Source organism: Balaenoptera acutorostrata, chromosome 4 (assembly GCF_949987535.1).
Source record: "Balaenoptera acutorostrata chromosome 4, mBalAcu1.1, whole genome shotgun sequence".
In the NCBI taxonomy this organism is placed as follows: Eukaryota; Metazoa; Chordata; class Mammalia; order Artiodactyla; family Balaenopteridae; genus Balaenoptera; species Balaenoptera acutorostrata.
This window is the reverse complement of record NC_080067.1, coordinates 25,097,066-25,104,446: the sequence shown is the minus strand read 5'-3', so window position 1 is coordinate 25,104,446 and position 7,381 is coordinate 25,097,066. Positions and strand designations below refer to the sequence as shown.

Genomic DNA, 7,381 nt, shown 5'->3' with positions numbered 1-7,381 from the left:
GTATGTGAATTATATCTCAATGAAGCTGTTATTTATAAATAAAATACATTCTTTCAATAAATAAGTCTCCAAGCACTGTTCTAGGCAGCAAGGAAACAGTGAACAAAACTGACACAATTCCTGCTCTCGTGGAGCTGACATTCCAATGGAATAATCCTTGTGAGAGATCATGAGGGTCTTAATAAATTAATGGCACTATAGGGAGGAGTGGATGAATTTAAGAGAGGCTCTGAAGCAACCATCAATATGGTTAGCTGGCCAATTGGAACAGGAGGAATGTCAGATCATTTTCTCCCAGGGTCCCACGATAATTCTTACTGTCACCCCCTCTGACCTCCAGGGTTACTGTTACCAACCATAAAAGCACTGTTAAATTGTACAAAGTGCTCTTTATAAACTAAAAATTTCAGAAATATCTGAAAGATGAAAGACAGGATTTGGTTTGAAAGAGAAAATCACAGCCAAAACTCAAGCGCAAAAGGACTTGGTGCATAAAAGCAGACAGGACGCCAAGATTACTCAAACTTCAGAGGTAGTAGATTCCAAGAGCAGGAGAATGTTGAAAGAGAATTCCCCATGGGTTTCCCATGTTTCTGCATGGCTTATAAACAGAGGTACCGGCAGCTTTCATTCCAGACTATCCTTTCAAGGATGTTCAAATAGAGAATAGCCTTAGAAGACAGGCTATAAGAATAGCCTTGGAAGACAGGCTATCTCCAGGAGCAGAGAGCAAGTTTGGTTGCTGTTCAGTGCAATAAAAATAATGTCTCCCTCAGGGACAAAGGATGAAAAAATTTACTTACAGCGCATTATAAAAGATTGTGGTTTCCTAAGCACAGGGTCCTTTAGCTTTGATACCAACCTCTTGCAAGGGCAGCATCCACCTGAGCCAACTATGCCATCCCCATGGCACTTGGAGAGGAAAGGCAAGGGGAACTGACATGACAATGAAGCTTACACAGCTTACTGAGCCCCAAGTAATAAAGTCATTTGTCTCTGATCCAGGAATCTCATGTCTTCTGCCAGCTTCCATGAGATGGTGGCAGGCTCACTTGTGAGCTTGTAAGTCAGGTAGAACCTCAGAACTTCCCGGTTCTTAACAGAGAGGCCTTGAGGCAATCAACTGGGTAAATGGTCAGGGAGACCACAGGAAGAGTAGCCGGATGTGTCATCCTCTCCTTCATCCCTTACCTGCTAGTACCAGGCAGTGATACCTGGCCCAGGTAGAGTCAGTGAGGGAGACCACAGAGGGAGGGCAGCACAGAGGTTCTGGAGACTCTGAGAAAGAACAAGGAGCTCCGATAGCCAGAGACTAATGAGTGACACATCTCCTGAACAGCTCCCTCCCCTTGCACAACCGCAGAGTGCAGTTACAAAACTGCATCCACAAGTTAACTTAGCCTCAGAAAAGGGAAAGAGAGAAGGAAGGGAAGGAAATGCAAAGGGTAGCTTTCCTTTATACCCACCACAAGTGATTTTTAAAATGTAACAGAAAAAGGAAACATCCTATTCATGGGAGCAACAAAACAATATTGTTTTGATTCATCCACAAGAATGAATCTAGGAAGAAGCTCACAGACCTATATGGAGAAAGCATTAATACTTCTATGTTAAAAAATTCTGCATAAATTGTTAGATGTACTGTTCTCAGACAGGAAGATATGAGATTATAAAGATATCAGTACCCTCAAATAAATCTGTAACTCAATGCAATCCCACCCAAAATCATAATAGGCTTTAGAAGGAAGTTAATTACCTGAGAATAAATTCATCTGGAAAAGAAACGTGTGCAGAATAGCCAAGACAATTTTGAAAGAGAAGACTAATGAGCAAACTTGCCTACTAGAAATCAAAAAGTTAGTAATAAAAATAGTTTGGTAATTAGGAAAAAAATATATCACAGATTAATGAACATAACAAAAAGTCTAGAAATAGAGCAACAAATGTGGGGAAAGTTTTGTGTAAAATAAAGATGGCAATTCAAATAAATAGATAAATATTTAACTATTCGACAATGGTGCAGAGACAATTAGCTATTTATTGAAAAAGTAAAAACAAAATCTTCATGCACAATATTAATTTTTAAAAATTTCTAGCAAATCAAAGACCTAAAGGTAAAGGGAGGAGGGGATTTACTAAGTCATTAGAAGAAAATAATTAAATATATATTTATAAAGTTGGTATGGAAAAAGTCTTATCAAGTGAAGTGAGATCAAAATATAAAACCTCTGCATGACAAAAGATACATTAAGGTAAAAGTAAAACAAGAGATTTGAGAAAATATTAGCAAGGATTAATATCATTAATAAATAAAAGTTCTACAAATCACTGGAAGAAAGTTCATATAATAGAAATGTAGGCAAAGGATAGAACTGGGGCAGGTAAGGTACTGATGAGCATAGGACATCTTGTAATGTCAGAAAGTAAGGAAATACTCAAAAGAAAATGATGGAGATATATCAAAAAGACACAAGAGTCAACTTGAAGAAGCTCTCACTGGACAAATCTGCAAAAATTTTAGCATCAAAATAAAAAGAATGGTAATAAATTATAACCTAATGGATGGACATATGGATGGATGGAGTGATAGAGAAACTGCGTCCTCACAGTACAGTGCCAAGTAGAAAAGTTACCATTTTACAATAGTAAAATTGTATCAGTCAGGAAACATCAATGAACGCTAAATATAGGAGGAGAGGTTTGATGAGGAACAGAACATTTATATATTCTCAGAGTATCTTTACACAAATTACTAACTACAACAGAAAAAAAAATAGTAACTGTACAGTGAAGAAACAATTTGGTTAAATACAACACCTTAACCAAGCAATCAAAACTAGTATCACCAGCAGACCTCTGGCTATGGCTGAGTGAAACTGACAAATTCAGTCCTCTCCCCAAAAATCAACTTTAAAGTTGAACAAGGGACTTTCCCTGGTGGCAGAGTGGTTAAGAATCCGCCTGCCAATGCAGGGGACACGGGTTCAATCCCTGGTACTGGAAGATCCCACATGCCACGAAGCAACTAAGCCTGTGCGCCACAACTACCGAGCCTGCACTCTAGAGCCCATGAGCCACAACTACTGAGCCCATGAGCCACAACTACTGAAGCCCACGTGCCTAGAGCCCATGCTCCACAACAAGAGAAGCCACCGCAATGAGAAGCCCATGCACCGCAATGAAGAGTAACCCCCGCTCACCGCAACTAGAGAAAGGCCACTCGCAGCAATGAAGGCCCAAGGTAGCCAAAAATAAATAAATAAATAAAGTTGGACAAAATTGACATAAATAATCATTTCACTCTAAAAACTGACAAAAGGCGTACAAAAATCTGAGAAGTTTTTATGATTTTAAAATTGCATTCTGTGGCATTCTGGTCTAGAGCTTCTCACATCTCCTCCAACCAGTTCAGTTGACATAGACGTTTGGCCAGGGTGGTGCAGTCTGGGAAGACTGGTAGCTTTTCTACTGCAATCAAAGGGGGGTTCACCAGATCTGGCATGGTAGATGCCACTCCCATCCAATAGCATTGTCAATCTCAGAGGTAGGCAAGCAGGAAGGGCTAAGTGCTCTACTAGACTGAGGCTGCAGTCCTGGTTGGAATAAGCATATTCCTGACTGAGCATCCACATGTGCACAACAGAGACTAGAAAGGGCCCAGTTTTGCCACATATTCCTGGCCATCCCTGAGGTTGTGCACATGCTCAGAAAAGATATGAAATAGTACAGTGGAATTAAATTTCAGGCCCTTAAAAACAGCCTAAACATTGAGTGTGCTCCCCTACCCAAACACAGTTCCATAAACACAGCATGGAAGTCTTACTGGTTTGAGGTGTTTGAGAATAATCTCTGTCTAAGAAGACAACAAAACTATTCAGAAACAGGGGCAACCTCTAGAAAGCAAGGCTTAAAATTTTTTAAATAGATAAAATTTAAAAGAATAGTATTGTTTTTAAAGAGCAGACGCATCAGTAGCCACACTGCAAGGGAGAGAAATTTTACAGATTAAGCCCAGAAAAGTTACTAAACAAGGAACAAACAAACGCAAAATAGCAACAACAAAAATCTTCCAGAGGAAAAAGTCAGAATCCAAAATTGCTACAATATATTATCTAAAATGTTCAGTTCTCAAAAAAAATTGAGACATTCAAAAAAGCAGGAAAGTGTGACTCATATTCAGGGGTAAGGGGAGGCAATAGAAACTGCCTCTCTGTGACCCTCTCTGTGACCCAATAGAAACTGCCTCTCTGTGACCTCGCTGAACACTGGGTTCAGCAGACAAATATTTCAAAGCAGCTATTATACTTATGTTCAAAGAACAAAAGGAAACCATGCTTCAATGAAGTTAAAATGTGACAACAATAAATCAATAAACAGAGATCCTCAACTAAGTGATAAAAAAGGACCTAAATGGAAATTTTGAAGTTGAGAAGTACAATAACTGAAATGAAAATTTCACTAGAGATTAAGCAATATGCTACTAAAAAAAAAACAATGGGTAAACAATTAAAACAAAGAGGAAATTTTTTTTAAATCTCGAGATAAATGATAATAAAAATACAACCATACAAAATCTATGGGATGCAGCAAAAGCAGTCTTTAGAGGGAAGTTCATAACAATATAGGCCTCCCCAAAAAAGAAAAGAAAAGAAAAGAAAAATCCCATATAAACAACCTAACCTACCACCTAATTAGAAAAAGAAGAACAAACAAAACTTAAATGAAGGAATAATAAAGACCAGAGAGGAAATAAATAAAATAGAGATTTAAAAAACAATAGAGAAATCAACAAAACCAAGATCTGGTTTTTTGAAAGCATAAACAAAATTGACAAACCTCTGGCCAGAATCACCAAGAAGAAAAGAGAGAGGACCCAAATAAACAAAACAAGAAATGAAACAGGAGAAATAACAATCAATACTGCAGAAATACAAAAAAAATCATTAGAACATATTATAAACAGTTATTTGCCAATGAAATGGACAACTTAGAAAAAATAGAAAAGTTTCTAGAAACATACTGCCTGTCAAAACTGAATCAAGAAGAAACAGATAATTTGAACAGACGAATCACTAGAAGTGAAATAGAATCTGTAATTTAAAAACCGCCTGTAGGCAGCATGATGGGGTTATTGATGCTATATATTGCAGTCAGCCAGCACGCCAGCTGCAGAAAGAGCTACCTGTAACTCAGAGTCGGCTGCAGTGATGTTTCCCTTCCAGTATAGGCGGCCACGCAGGCGCAGGTGTGGCACAAGAGGCCTCAGAGGCTGACCGCTGACCCAGCGCTGCCTCCGTATAGCTTCTCCCAGGATCCGCTGTACCCCAGGCTTGGGGTCCTTGGTCAGAGCCAGAGGCCCGACACCTCTAGGGCAGCTTCTGCTGGACTGAGGGATGCGGACCCTCGGGGAGACAAAAAGGACTAGGTTCAGACCGGCCCAGACCATCGCCCATCGCCCATGGTGGCCCTCGGCCCCAGCAGCCAGAATGTCACTGAGAGTATGCCGTCTGAGTTCCCAAAAATACCACCAAAAAATATAATATCATGGCTTTCAATGCAGCCGATAAAGTCAACCTCGCTACTTGGGATCAGGCCCAGCTGGAATGTGACCTGAGCAACAAGATTTACCAAGAATCAGGTCCCAGTCGGGTGCCAGCAGCAAGTTCAACTGCAAGCTCCGGGAGGAGGTGCAGAGGAAGAAGTACAGCATCGTCCTCAAGGAGTTACGGCCCGAGGACCAGCCCGGCTGCTCCGCGTCAACAGCAAATCAGGCCAGACGTTCAAGGGCATAAAGAAGGGAGGAGTGACAGAGAACAAATCGTACTACATCTTTACGCAGTGCCCTGATGGGGATTTTGAGGCCTTCCCCGTGCACAACTGGTAAAACTTCACACCGCTGGCCAAATACCACGTGTTCACGGCCGAGGAGGAGTGGGAGAGGAGAAACAAAGTCCTGAACCACTTCAGGATCATGCAACAGCAGCGGCTCAAGCACCAGGACCAGGACGAGAAGAAGGAGAAGTGCAGCTGCAAGAAGGCCCATGACCTGCTCATCCACGACCTGGAGGACGACATGGAGATGTCGTCTGACAACAGCGAGGCCAGCGGCAGAGCCCCCAAGTCCAAGAAGAAGGCGCTGCCCAGCAAGGGGGGCAGGGAGAAGAAGGGGTCAGACGACAAGGCCTTTGAGGCAGTGACGACAGGGACTTTGAGGGCCAGGAGGTGGACTATATGTCCGACGGCTTCAGCAGCTCCCAGGACGAGCAGGAGGGCAAGCCCAAGGTCACCCAGCAGGAGGAGGGCCCCAAGGGCGTGGACGAGCAGAGTGAGAGCAGTGAGGAGAGCAAGGAGGAGAAGCCACCCAAGGAGGACAAGGAGGAGGAGGAGGAGGAGAAGGCGCCCACACCACAGGAGAAGAAGCAGAGGAAAGACAGCAGCAAGGAGTCGGACAGCTCGGAGGAGAGTGACATCGACAGTGAGGCCTCCTTGGCGCTCTTCATGGCGAAGAAGAAGACACCCCCCAAGAAGGAGTGGAAGCCATAGGGAGGCAGATCCCGGGTCAACAGCCGGCCAGGCACACCCACCACGGAGACGGGCAGCACCTCCTCCACCCTGCAGGCAGCTGCCAACAAGCTGGAGCAGCAGAAGCAGACCAGCCAGACACCGGTGGCCAAGAGGCTGCAGCTGGACCCCAGGCCCCAGAGCCTATCGGGGAAGTCCATCCCTTAGCCACAGTCTGGGAAGTCAAGCCCCAGCAGCGGCAATGTGCAGATGACCGAGGATGCCATGTGCTGCTACATAACACAGAAGCCCATGACCACCAAGGACCTGCTGAAAAAGTTCCAGACCAAGAAGATGGGGCTGAGCAGCAAGCAGAGGGTGAACATGCTGGTCCAGATCCTCAAGCACCTGAACCGCAAGTGCGCAAGATGATCAACGACAAGATGCACTTCTCCCTCAAGGAGTCAGGCTACCCCCAATAAACATGCTCTGTTTTCTAGGAAAAAACAAACAAACAAACAAAACTTCCTGTAACAAAAGTCCAGGACTGGATGGCTTCACTGGAGAATTCTACCAAACACACAAAGAACTTATAGTGATCCTTATCAAACTCTTTGAAAAGATGGAAGAGGAGGAAACATTCCCAAAGTCATTCTATGAAGCCAACATCCCTCAGATACCAAAACCAGACAAAGACACTACAAAAAAAAAAAGAAAATTACAAGCCACTATCTTTGATGAATATAGATGCAAAAATCCTTAACAAAATATTAGCAAACCGAATCCAACAACATAAAAAGGATCATACACCATGATCAAGTTGGACTCATTCCAGGGTCACAGGATGGTTCAATATATGCAAATCAATCAATATGATACA

The 7,381-nt window shown here is 42.8% G+C and overlaps 1 pseudogene; it reads left to right on the top strand.

Annotated features, from left to right (window-relative positions):
* Positions 1-5,458: 5,458 nt before the first annotated feature.
* Positions 5,459-6,983, top strand: LOC103017675 (general transcription factor IIF subunit 1-like; annotated as a pseudogene).
* The last annotated feature ends 398 nt before the right edge of the window (positions 6,984-7,381 follow it).